Source organism: Miniopterus natalensis, chromosome 4 (genome assembly GCF_054644295.1).
Source record: "Miniopterus natalensis isolate mMinNat1 chromosome 4, mMinNat1.hap1, whole genome shotgun sequence".
Lineage (NCBI taxonomy): Eukaryota > Metazoa > Chordata > Mammalia > Chiroptera > Miniopteridae > Miniopterus > Miniopterus natalensis.
In genome coordinates, this window is record NC_142084.1 from 20,203,368 (window position 1) to 20,217,181 (window position 13,814).

At 46.4% G+C, this 13,814-nt stretch overlaps 1 long non-coding RNA gene across 1 annotated transcript in view; it reads right to left on the minus strand.

Moving 5' to 3' along the window:
• Nucleotides 1–13,814, minus strand: part of LOC107525377 (uncharacterized) — a 256,707-nt gene that overhangs the window by 137,020 nt on the left and 105,873 nt on the right. The window lies entirely within an intron of this gene.

Genomic DNA, 13,814 nt, shown 5'->3' on the forward strand with positions numbered 1-13,814 from the left:
AAGCAGTAATCAAAGGGCTCCCAGCAAACAAAAGTCCTGGTCTAGATGGCTTCACAGGGAGTTTTACCAAACATTCAAAGAAGAACTAACATCTATTCTCCTCAAACTATTCCAAAAAATCCAAAAGGAAGGAACATTTCCAAGCTCTTTTTACGAGGCCAGCATTATCCTAATTCCAAAACCAGATAAAGACACTTCAAAGAAAGAGAATTACAGGCCAATCTCCCTGATGAACATAGATGCTAAAATCCTCAACAAAATATTAGTAAATTGGATCCAGCAATATATTAAAAAGATCATGCACTACGACCAAGTGGGATTTATTCCAGGGATGCAAGACTGGTACAATATTCAAAAATCATTAAATGTGATACATCACATAAACAAACTGAAAGATAGAAATCACATGATCATATCAATAGACGCAGAAAAAGCATTCGACAAAATCCAACACCACCCATTTTTGCTAAAAACTCTCAACAAAGTGGAAATAGAAGGATCATACCTCTGCCTGGAATGTGTTTCTGTGACCCTGCACAGCTAGCTGTCTCCTTATGCTCAGGTCTCAGTGTAAAGATCTTCCTCAGAGATGAGTCTTCTTGGAACACCTTATCTAAGATATACCTGCTTCCCTCACCCAGGTATAGTCTCCTCTCTCCTAGAACCTTGTATGTTTTCTTCATACTACTTTACAGAGTATCCAACTACTTTATTTTCCCATTTATTTGCTGGTTCACCATCAGTTTGTTCCCATGAAACAGCAGCTCCCTGAGGGCCAAGGCTATGACTGTCTCAGTCACTGTTGTATTCTTGGTGCTCACCATGGGCTGCCACATGACAGATGCTCAGTGCATGCTCAGTAGTAAATAAAGTTACATTGTACTTCCCAAGTGAAGGATACATGAGGCAGTATGAGATCATCGGGGTAAGAGTAAACCCCAATTTACTGATGTTAAAACAGGTTTGGACAGGAGGCACAACTTGTCCAAGGCCACTTAGTGGGTCAGTGGTAGAGGCAAAAATACAACTTAGACATTGTTATTCAAGATCCATGCCCCTTCCATCTCCAGGAAATACCAAGTTGTATTAATTAAACCTCAACTTCCAAAATGCCAGTCCTTGTTTTCAAGTAGGATCGCAACTCCATTGTTATCCACAGATATGAGGCCAAGACCCCCTCACACTCCTTCCTTCAACTGAGATCTAAGGATGTGTCCCAGGCACAGCAAGTCCCTCAAAGGACACAAACTGTCCTCTTCACATCTGACAGATGCCAGGGGCCTTGGGCACCAGGGAGGATCTAGCAATCTTCTTTTCACACTTGTTTGGCCAGCCTGGGGAGAAGAGGACACTTAACACTTCTCATCCAGCCTGCCTACCTCCACCAATCAGTCCATTGGCTGCCATGGAGCAATACCATCATGTTACTGCATCTCCAGCCACTACAGCCCTGCATGCTTCAGCACATGCACTGTAATGTCATAGCTAAGGCTGGGAAGAGAAGAGGGGTGTTTCCCAAGTGAAAATCCGCTCTTCCTCAAATGGGCCAGGCTTTCTGGTTATTATCTCATTAGCAGGCCCATTTGGAGACATTCCAGGTCAACTGCAGAGTCCTCCCTCATGGTGAGAAAAGGGCCACTGCCCTAAATAGCCTCTGATCACCTCTGACTTAAATCAAGCACTGATCTTCATAGCTGATTCTGGTCAGACTCTGACCACCACTATTTGATGAACCTAAAACATAATGGCAGAATTCACTGCCACTTAGGCAGAGGTTAGTGTTCTGCTTGGCTCACCTCCTCTTTAGATATGATTTAGCTTCCAAACCAAGAAAGTCTTGAGAATAAAAAGGGACATTCTTAATACTTAGCCCAGGATTTTAGGCATGAACCAGGACTGTCCAGGGCAAACCAGGCCTACATCACCCTAACTAAGGCAACAAATCTACTGGTCCTAATAACCCTGAGCACATCTCTGAGCTTGGCCCATCTGCCAAAAGACTCACCCAACTGCACATCCTTCACTGCCTTCCATTTATAAAAGACGTCCCCAAGCATTTTCATACCCATATAATAATCTAGTGAACTATGAAAAAGAGTATAATCTCCACTTTTAAAATGAAAACACAGATGCAGGGTTAGATAAGGAGATTGCCCAAAGTCCCATCGAAGTTAGTGGCAGAGATGGGACTAAAACTCAAGTCTCCTGACTGCAGTCCAATAAATAAACCAATTCTACCTCCTCCCTCCACTGTTGGCCAGTGGTGACTTACATAACTGTCAAAGTTAAAAAAAGGGAGAGGGACCTTTAAAGTCATAAGATGAGCTTCTACTAGAACAAATCACTATTCAGTAAGAAATCCTGAGCTAAAGAAATTTCTCTCTCTTTACCTAATACAATTTCCAGTGGACTTAACTGATTTCATAGAGAAATAGGAAAACATACACTCAGAGATGCATGCATTCCTCACATTCCTTTCCAAAGGTAATTAACAGAATGTGTACCCTACACTTCTTTGCTCAGAGCATGTCTCATTCTGTAGTGTGGTTTTTGAAGGTTTTTCCTCCTAGAGGTGAGAATCAGGGCTGTCTTTATCATTGATATATTCCACATCTTAATACAGTGCCTGTCCCAAGCAGGTGCTCAAATTCCATGAATGAGTGGATGATAGATGGGTGCATCGATGGAAGGGTACATACTTGGATAGGTGCATGCAAGGACATAGGAAATGAGTTGGTCTCCTTTGATAAGGGATCAGCTATATTTACAAATCTATTTAGAACTTGATAAGTAGGTCACAGTTAAGTTTGACCCTGGATGTCCACTTTTTCCCTATTGACAATTCAAGTGCTACAGTGCAAGAAAACAGAGGAAGGAAAGGGGCTGGAGAACATCTGAACCCAAACCAGTGAACCTGGTGAATGCAGAAATCTGAGCTTCTTTGAAGTAGCACCTTTGAAGGCAGCCACAGGGCATGAGAAAGAGAAGGAGACAAGCCAACTCAATGGACCCTTAGAGGTCCTGGGGTCTAGGCCAAGTCCAGGAGTGGTCAAAACAGGACACATGGTTAACGGGGTGGGGGGAAACACAGGGGAGCAGAAGATAATTACAGGCTTCACCAACAAAGACTTCTAATTCACTCTGTCATGAACCACAGTGTAATTCCATCTGTTTTATTGTTCCTCTGAACTATAAAAGCAAACTAAATACCCGTTAGAGGCAGGGGTGGAAAACCTCTCCTTTATGGCTGGGGAGGTTTATTCAGAGGCCACAAAACAAGGCACCTCTGGTAGTGATGCTATTTTTTCAAGGAACTCCTTGTCAAATACACACTCCAGCAAGCCTCATTTGCCCTGGGAAGGAGAATGACCTGTTGACCAGGGAAGACAGTGAAATCCTATATATTCTGGAATCAAAAGAGCTGGGTTCTACTTCAGGCTCTGCTGCTAATAAGGCAGGGACCCTCAGCCAAGCCACTTAATTTCTCTATGCCTTGGTTTCCTAACTGTTAAACAAAGCTGACAATGCTGCTGGCTCACGGACTGTGGTGAGAATGGAAAGAGCCTGCCACAGAGCACAGATAGCTGTTTGGTGACTGAAATGCTCTGTAGTTGTACAGTGGTACCATTTGCCGGTTTAGCAAATTAAAAATCAGATATGGTTTGTCTGCAGATATATGCTTCTCAAATATTTTTAATGAAAACTTGAAAAACAAAGTCAGATCCTAGCCAACTATTATCATTTCTGGGGTCTCACATTTAACTTTGAGATTAACCCAAATTAACGTATTTCTCTGTTGTCAAGATAGGCCTACAACTCAGACCACTGTCCTAAGTCCTGAAAACGTGAACATTTTATGGAAGAAAAACATAAGGCTGGTAGAGTAGGAGCTGGTACAAATAATCGGGTCACTGTCCAACACAGGCCCCATCCCAACTTAATTGCATGTTAATACAATTCCAGTCTAAAAGGCCAGATTTTATTCTTTCCCCTAGGGCTAAAACTGTTCTCAAAGCCCTCTATAGTGTCATTGCTTAGGAGAGAACCTAGTCCATTTTAGTTACTCAATACACATTTCTTGAACTGAATCTTAAATATGAAAATAATATGATAACTTGTGAGATGCTGGCTTCAACCAGCAAACTTATCTTTGATAACATCCTCGCCAGCTAACATCACCTCCCCAAACTTGCATTACCTGTGGCAACACAAATATTTCTCTGCTCATTTCTGGTGCTGTGGTAAAATGAGCATTTTCCCAAGGAGTGGTCACAATGATGTAGAATAGTCTCACTTTCCAACAGCCCCAAACTAAGGACAATTTTCAAGTTCAGGTTCACTACCACTTTTAAAGATGTGTGTTTTGGGATGGTCAAACTCCAAGAAAGAACATCAGGCAATGGCAGTGAAGAAGATGTTAAATGGTCATGTTTCTGGAAAGCAAGTGGCCAATGTAAGCTCAAACAAGAGTATCCGCCATTTACGTGGACAATTGTATCATTTCTTCAGGGGATAAGGGCTGCCCAGGAGGATAAGACCCTGAAAAAAGGTAGGCTCTGCCTAGTGTTTCTCCCTGGACATGCTGGCCATAGACAAGGTCATCAACCAAACAAGTCCCAAACCTTCCCAGCCAAATCCTCACACTCAGATGATACAAAGCCTTTGGATGCTCCCAAATAAGAACTCCCAATCTTTGAAGAGTGCACACTACTCACCATTTATATCTGATTTTTTGTAATGGAAGTGGGGGCCATGAGGGCTGGAGCCTTGGATAGAGGAGCAGTCTTTGTTTTGTATTTTTAATAGGATTTTTTAAATTATAAAGTAATTCATGCTTATTGCACAAAATAGAGAAAATGTAGAATGTTATAAAGAAGAAAATTAAAACCATCCAAATTTCCATAACAGAGATAATTATGATTAACATTTCTGTAAATGCATATATATTAATAAAGTGAGAAGCATATAATTTTTGCATCCTATAGTTCTCACCTAAAATTACTTAAAAGCATTTTCCAGTGGTGTTCGATGTTTATCTTTCATAAACATCCACATAGCACTTACTCTGTACCAGAAACTGCTCTAGGTCCTTCACCAGCACTAATTCCTCACAGCCAGCCTATGAAGTGATGACGGTTATTATTCCCATTTGCAGCTGGGACACTAAGGGGTCACAGAGTAGTAAAGTGGCAGAGCTAGAGCTCATACCTGGCTGTCTGGCTCCAAACGCCATTCCCTTGACCACCATGCGGGGCTGCTTCTGTAGTCTTTGGAAACCTGACTTTTTATGACTCCATAATAGTCCAGTTCAGTCTCCTATGATTGGGGCAATGTCACATTAATGACCTCAAAGTCCCATCCAGCCAAGGTCCCTTCACTCTCTGAGTAACTCTTTTATTGATTGTAGGAAAAGGCAAGGATCCTGAATATCAGTTGGGGTGGGACCCACTGGGACAGGCTACTTATGGAAAATTGGGGGAAACACTACTAAAGAAACATCCACTGTGAAAACATTAGCTGTCTGACCCCTGGCCTCTCCACTCGGTGTCCCAGGGAAAGGCTGTTTCTCTACTTACTCGCTAGGGCAGTTTGATTTGCCTGTGCCTCACTTCTCATCAGTAACACAGAGGCACTTGTACCTGCCTGACAGGAAGTCTGTGAGGCTTAAGGAGACAGGTAGAGGAACCTGAAGTACCTGGCCCAAGCTGGCCCAGGGCTGGATGAAGTACAAGGCTGTTTTGTTTTTGTTTTTAGTTTACCTGTTCATTTATGTGAATATTCATTTAGGCCTTACCCACTAAATTGGGAAGGACAGACTCTGGAGTCAGACGGTGGGACTGACTCCCAGCCCTGCCACTTCCTAGCTATGGGACTATGGGCAAATTTCTTACCCTCTCATAACCTCTGTTTCCTCATCTGTGTAACAGACATAACAATGGATCCCACCACACAGGGTTACTGTGAGGATTAAATGAGATAATGTATGTCAAAGAATTTAGCATCTAGTAAAGACTCAATAAGTCATGGACATTCATACCATTTCGTTGGTCATTTTCCACCTTTTCTGCTTTCCCTGTACTCATTTTATTTGCCTCTTTGAAGTGGGGTGCGGCAAGGGAGCAGGGGAACTGTCAAACAGGCATAAGAAGCCTCAAGGAACCAGAGTCCTAGGAGAGGTTAGAGACCTGATCACCCTCCACTACCCACCCACCTCACCACTGAGGTGACCTGACTGGGAGTGCAGCCACCATCACAGAGCTACTGGGGCTGTGAGGACCTTTCCAAGCTCCCCAAGGAACCATTACTATCTTCTTCTAAAAAAAACACCTTCTCCCTTCAGCAGGAACTTCTAGGAGCTCTGTCCTGCCCCCTGCAGAACACCTGTTTCTGAAGCCTCCTTCCTTGGATCATAATCGAGGATTGCAAGAAACTGGCTGTCACCACCCAAGCCAGCCAGCATCAATGAAAAGGGTCCCTGGGGCTCTGAGCTGGCATTCCCCTCAAAGATACCCAATCCCCACCAGCTCCAGGGAGGGGCAATATGGAGTGATGTGCCAGGAGGCAGGGCTGGGCCTGCTAGAAGGCAGGCCTGCCTCATCAGTGTCTCCACTCAGACCTCGGGCTGAAAGGGAGGAATGGGACACTCCTCAAAGCCGCATGGTAATTGCAGGAGGCATTAAGCTTAATTAGGCTAATCATCTGCCTGAAGCCATTCACCTTCAACCTCCAAAAGGCATCTTCAGGAAAAAAAATCACAGAGCAGCTGTGAGTGGGGAGGGTGTAGGTGGAGGATTAGGGGGTTGGTGTCTGGAATTTCTAAGAGTCTCCAAGACTCCAGCATAGTCTCAGGAGTCTTGTAGCACAGAGCTAATCAACTAAATCTATGCCCAAGATGGGCAAAAGAGGTGAGAGGGGACGCGGGGAGGAACGTTAGTCCCAAGCCAGGATCTGGGCCTGGACTGGAGGCCCTAGGTCTTTTCTGGTTTCCCTCTGAGCCTGTTTGACTTGGTCAGTGGAGAGCTGCCCATGCACATTCCCACAGGTTTACTCCTGTCTGCCAGGGTTGAACAGACAGTGATGTTTGATTTTGTGTAACCAACCAACTGACGGAGAGGAAGTCTTTCCATCTGGGTGAAATGGTTCTTTGCTCAGAAAACTGCATGCAAGAGTTTGATGGCTACAATGCTCAGCTGAGAATGAGCAATCCTTTGCAAAAAAGAAAAAACAAATAATCTATTTAGCAGCTAAATAGAATCCCAAGCCCCACAAGTCAAAAGCTCCAGGAAGCAGATGTGTGAGAGACTTAACCATTTATATAAACCCTTTCCTGTGACTGAGGTGTGGAGAAAAAACCTGGAGGCTGGTTCCATCCCAAGGTCTACAGAAGTCTTCCCACCTATGGTAAAAATCTCATTGAATCAAACCCCAGTCATCCAGAATTCATAATACTTTGGATATAGAATGCCTAGATGCTTTAGAGAGGAACATTGGTGAACACAATATGAGGGAAATGTTTGGCCTCACTGAGTCTTCCCAATCCCCTTAACACATAGTAGCATAGAAGGAGCTAGACATAAGTAATCCTATTTTGTCCATCAGAGCTGATTCTTGCCATTAAAGGCTCACTTTATTAGCTGTGGGCCCCAGCTTTGTATATACTCTTTACAAAAAGTAAGAGACAGGAAGTTTATGGATTGATGTCTGCATTTGCTGGAGAGGAGCGCTAATCCTCTGTTCTCCTACTAAGTGGCAGACATCATTAGGCATGGTGATTGACACTGACAGCACTTCTTACAATAAACCTGTGTGGTAGATGTTGTTAATCCTACAAAAAAAGGAGAAATCAAGGCCAAGAAACATTATGTAACTGCCTGGGGTCACTGAGCAAGTGAGCACACTGCTGGTTTCAAACTCAGGTCAAAGCTTGCACACATGGCATCCCCAGGAATTCAATAACAAAGCTTCCTTTGGTGCAGCTGGGCCTTCACTCTGGCAGCTGTGTGGGGATGAAGAGATGGGAGACAGCAGACGCCGGACCAAGTGCAGCTTAGCAGCCTGCTGTCCCTATGGTCCAGCAAGAGATGGCCAGGGCCCAACCAATGCCGTGAAGGAATGGGAATACCCCACCCCCTGAAAGGGCGCTGTGAGAAAGCCAGAAACTTGGGGGAGGAGGAATTTCTCCAAAGACTATAACTGATGGGTTCGATCAAAGAGGAGAAAGGGAAGAACCACACTTTCTCCTTGGAGTGTAGACAACGTAAAGACAAACACTTCAAGCACACATGACCAGCTCAAGGATAGAAGATGTTTCCCTAGAAAGTTCCCAGGCATGTCCAGGAAGGTGGAGAATTAAGGAAAAGCCAGTTTCCTCGGGTGTGGTAGCAGGTGGTGCCTGTGGAAGGAGCCAGTCCTCAGCAGCAAGCTCGCATGTACATAAAACACTATTCAGAGTTTTTATGTGGCCCCCACCAGAGCCCTGAAAGGACAGCAAGTAGCCAGCCAGAGGTCATGATGACAGATGAAGACCTTGGTGCTCAAATCTATTAAATGGCTTATCTACACTATGTATAAGTGATCCCAGCCAGTGGCCAGAGCTTCCCCAGGTCACTCCCTCCTCTAGTGGTCAGCCCTTTGCTCTCCTGTCTTCTGTGGTTGGGTTTTCTTACTTCCTATCTATGTGAACACTCTGTGAAGCCCAGGGAATGGATAACTTGTTCATCCATCCATCCATCCAACCAGTCAGTCAACAAACACCTGAGTGCCTACTATGTGCCAGGCATTGTGCTTGGAGCTGGGGATATATGAAAAAATAGACACAGTCCCTGCAGAAGAAGGCATTATAGGCAGGGGAACAGGAGTACAGAAGTGGGGGCTACAAAGAGGCAGAAGTGAGTGGACGGTTAATTGGGGAGATAGCATGGAGGTACAACTCGGTGTGGGTCCCAGTTTGTGAAGGAGGAGAGAAGTGGTGTTCCCTCTCAACCCTGCCACTCCATCTGGGAGAGTCTAGCCTGGTCGCATGATACCCCGCCTCAGAGGACCCCAGCACCACCGTCCCTGAGTTGAAGATCCTCAATCAACAAACTGACATGTCAGGGTTTAGGCAGGAGGCAGCAGGGGAGGAGGGCCGCATTACTCATCTATTCCTCAAGCTGTTCCACTTGGAATGTCCCAGCCACCACCAACTTGGCATCAGAGCACCTGGACGTGCCTCAGCTACCTTACTACTTTAACCTACTTTTAATCAACCAAAAACCACACCCAAAGACAGTTCCCAGCATGAGAAGCTATAATGAGGCCAGCAGAGGTATCCTTGACAACTCCGACACAGCACAAATACTGAGTGATATATTGAGCCCTGAGGAGGTTGGCCAACAGAGAAAGGAGTACGTAGAAATATAAATGGATTTTTTTTTTCTTAGATATGTTATGGCAGGGACAGACAGGAATAGACTCCTCTTCCCAAGGTCATTGCCATGTATTGACTTCCCCGAAGTGTCTAAAGTTGCACAGGTTTCCTGAGGGCAGCCATTCTGAGAAGTCTGTGAGTGCTGAAGGCCAGGACTGAGGCTGCACCCTTTCACTTCCAGCTCAATGCACAGTCAGTCCAAAGGTGGCACCAAAGAACATTTGCTGGATAAAATAAACAAGGGAATGAATGCTGGAAGGAAGGAGTGACAAGCAACTTACTGGGCTGGTCTGTGGTCAGGAATGGAGGCGGGGGGAGCAGAAAAAGTACACAGCTGGAGTGTCAAGTGCACCATTAATACCGCAGTGCTGGCTGTGTTCCCCCAGCCTCAGTTTCCCCAGCAGCTCAGTGTGCCCCCAGCAGTTCTAGACTTTAATGAGTGATAAAGGGCAAGGGTACCTGCAAAACCCAGAACATCACAGCAGCATGGTAAGGAAGAATAAAGGGGAGCAGTAGGTAGTCTGGTTGCTGCAAACCCTCAAAGGTTCCTCAGCAGAACCTGGTTGGAAAGGGGACACCCCTAAGAGTCATCAGGTGTAGGAATACTCAGACAGCCTGGGAGGGATGTACACAGCCATATAATCAGACAGTGGTCCCCAAATGAGAAGCAAGCATGATGGTCCAGGTATAAGCCCTTCTAGCCATCCCTGTGCAAGCTTGAGGTCCCTCTAGAACCATGGTTCTAGGAGCTAAAGGGATAATAATGATTATAGCAACTTCGCCATATCTTCTCTCTCTGCCCTGGAGCTCACCTGGAGCTAGCTTTCCCCTGAAGGGGATCACTATCCCTGGCCCTCTTGCCTAAAGGCTGCTCCTTATTTTTTGCATTGGCAGGTGGCTTTGAGCTGGCTTCACTACCCAGAGCTACTTCCAGCTCAGACTTCTCTGTCAGCACCCAAAGTTCCTATCCATCTGAGGCTTCTGTGGTCTAGTTCTTCTCTCCTTGCAGAGGTCATCTACCCACTTCCTTCACACCCCCTCATCACTGGAAACTCGGGTGTGGGCCCACTGTACCCCCCCAAGGCTAGCTGGGGTGACCTCAGCCTCCTTGGATGCCATCAAGGTCCTTGACCACCTTGTCATCGGTCGCCTTCACCCACACCCTACTCCAGCCACCCACAGCCATACCCTGGACCCTGTCATCCCCCAGACTTGCTCTGTCTGTCAGATCACCAACTCAGATACCCCTGCCTATTGATCACATGCCCCAGTCCTCTGGTCCTCAGTGTCCTTAACCTCCCCAAGAAATCCTGGCTCTAGAGCCACTCCTGATCTGGACCCTACCACAGAGCCCTGCTGGTGAACTCCATGTTCTCATGGCGAGATGCCTGTGGTCCTCCTGTGGGTAGTTACCCTAAGTCAACACTCCCACTCTCCACAGCAGCTCTTCCAACTCTCTCCTCGCAATGCCCCCATACCCACCACCCCCCTCTTGCCAGCTGTAGACCTACCCCAACTTCATTGAGAAAATATCCAATTTTTCATTCAATAATTATTGATTCAATATTAAAATTTGTGCAAGTCACTGTCCTAAGTACTGGAGATATAGCAGTAAACACAACAGACAAAAATTCCTATTTTCTTGGAGCTTATAGCCAAGTGGGGGTAATCAAACAATAAAAAAGATAAATAAAATAAATATGTGCTAAGGGAAAGTGCTAGGACTGAGGACAGAAACTCATATACAGGTGCTCCCTTCATGTGTGCACCTGGGAGGGCACCTGCCCTGTATTCATGACCTTCTGCCCCCCAAACTCTGGGGCCTTCTCCAGCCTGAGGTCACTCCCACCCCTGGCCACTGGGTCCCCTCTCTACCCATTCTCTCCCATCAGCCCCTCTCTCTTGTAACTCTTCCAACTCTTTATCCTTCCTCTGTCTTCTGCCCTTAAACATGCTCAGGTCCTGCTCACTCATCAAGAAATGAAAGAAGGCACAATTGTCCTTCCACCCCAATTCTCCACCTTCCCCAACCTGGTGTCCTCTCTCCTCCCATCAAAGCTAGGTTGCTTCAAAGAGTTGCTTACAATCCCTCTACTTCAACTGGTGCGGTCTAGCTCTGTCCCCACCACTGCCCTGAAACTGCTCTTGCCAAGGTCACTGAAAGCTCCTATGACCACACCTGGCCTCATCCTTCTGGTCGCTCATCAACATTTGCCCTGGAACATCCAGCTCCACTGTAAGTGCCATCATGAGAAAGTTGAGTGTGTCATAATGAAGAGCTCACCCTCTTGAGTCTGGCCATCCTCAGCTGGCAGTACTGCCTCTGCCACTCACTATCTGTTGCTTTAACATCCTCCACTGCAGAATGGGGCTAACATTAGTGCTGGCCTCATCGGGTTGCCATTAGGTTGAAATCTTGTATGGAGCACTCAGTGCCTCCTGGTATGTAGTGATTATGGCCATCACTGAAATCATAAGACCATCAAACTCTGGGCACCACACAAGGAGGAAGCTGAGGAACAAATGGAAAGGAAGTCTGCCTGTAAGCTTTGCGTGTCAAAGGAGCAACTCTTTCATCGATAACTCAGGTAAACTAGAACACTGCTTACAAGAGAGCCATTGGAAAATGTCAAACCAGGAGGTAGAGTTATTTGAGAGAAGGTAAAGGGATGGGGCCTGCAGGAAAAATACAGTGGGAGTGTCCCCCATTGAGATGGACCAGTTCTGCAGAGGCCCCTCAAAGTCACCTCCTCAAAATGCCTTCCCTGCTTGCCCACCTATGGTGGACTCTCTGATACTTTCCAGTCCTCCTCACTGTAGCACTAAATTCATTCCATTGTCACTTGGACTTGTCTTCCCTCCCTCCCGACTGTACATCCCCAGAATACAGGCCTTGACTTTACCTAAAGGTACACCATCTGCAGCCCCACCAGAGCCTGGTGCTCAGGGAAGCAGGTGCCCGAGGCCATTGCTGAACTGGCCAAAAGACAAATGGAGAGGAAACCTAGATGGAACAAAGGTCAAGGAAGAAGTTTCTCAACTGGCAGAGTACCTGAGCCAGCAACAGACCGAGGGAGATGAGGATGGCAGATGAAGATGAGAAAGTTCTCATCTCGCACCAAAAGAACCCTCTTTTATAGTGGAGGAATCACCATGTTTGGTGTCAAAGGGGCAGATTCGCTCTGCAAAGGGGTAGGAGTAGGGAACATGCACCGGAGGACAGAGAGGACCTTATTGGAAGGCAGCCTCAAGGGAGTCTGAGGGATGACCCAGAGATGACTGGGCAGAAGCAGGAAAGGCATTTAGGCATGGGAAACAGAATACAGAGCTTGGGTGAGAGTACAGGGCATATTCGGGGAACCACAGGGGCTGGAAGGTTGAACAGTGTGGCGGCAGCAGATGAGGCTAGGAGCCACGAAACTAGAGGCATCGGACAAAAGGGCTTTGGGGCCAGGCCCTGAGCGTGGGCCTCCTGGAGGACAAAGCGGAGGAGGCAGTGGCAAGATGTGTATTTAAGAAAGATGTGCAGGCTGTCAGATATACAATGGTCCCCCAGCAAGGTTGGATCTGAGAGGCCGGGGAGAAGGCAGTCATGCTGCCCAGCTGAGAGATTATGAGGAAAACTTGACCTAGGACTGTGGCAATGGGTAAAGGGACGGGAATGACACTGTAGGTGCCATATAAGGTTTGGTGGTTGGTGGGGGTGAGCACGCTGGTAGTGAGGGAGAAGAGTAAGTCAGAGTGATCCAAGTTCCTGTCATGGGCAACATGGTAGAGGGAGACACAACGGCACCATTAAAGGAGATGGTGCAACAGGGAGAACCACTGGGCAGGGGAGACCCCCAAAGAGAAAGGCAAAGCTTAACATTGTTTCATAAGAGATAAAAAAATGAGTGATACCTGAAGCCAGGCTGCCTGAGAAGGCCAGAATAATAATAGCGATAACATCAGTAATAATAATATCAAATATATTGAGCACTTGCAGTAACACTAATGAGCACTTTGTATTGGATTCTGTGGATTGGTCTATCAACCTCCATCCCACTCTCCTTCTGGTTGGGGAGGTTGGAAAGCTAAACACTTTTCCCAGACTCTTGCATGTAGGGTTTAGGGTGCCAATGGGTCCCATCAGTTGGTCCCATCAGATTTGGAAAGCAGAAGTGAGGCAGAGGCCATCCTCCCATCCCTTTTGGCTGTTTCTACCAGCAACCAAGGCCCCGGAAATGTGGGTTTTCTTCGCAGCTGGTTCGAGTGTTCATTCTGCAACTTCCTGGTTGTTGAGAGGCAACTATGGCAACAGTAGCAATAGCAGTGATTTCTTGATTCCACTGGCTTCTTGGTACCTGGATCCCAGCTATTAGAATGAGTCTTGAGTTCTTAAAGTCCAGTGTCAGAGGTAGGACAG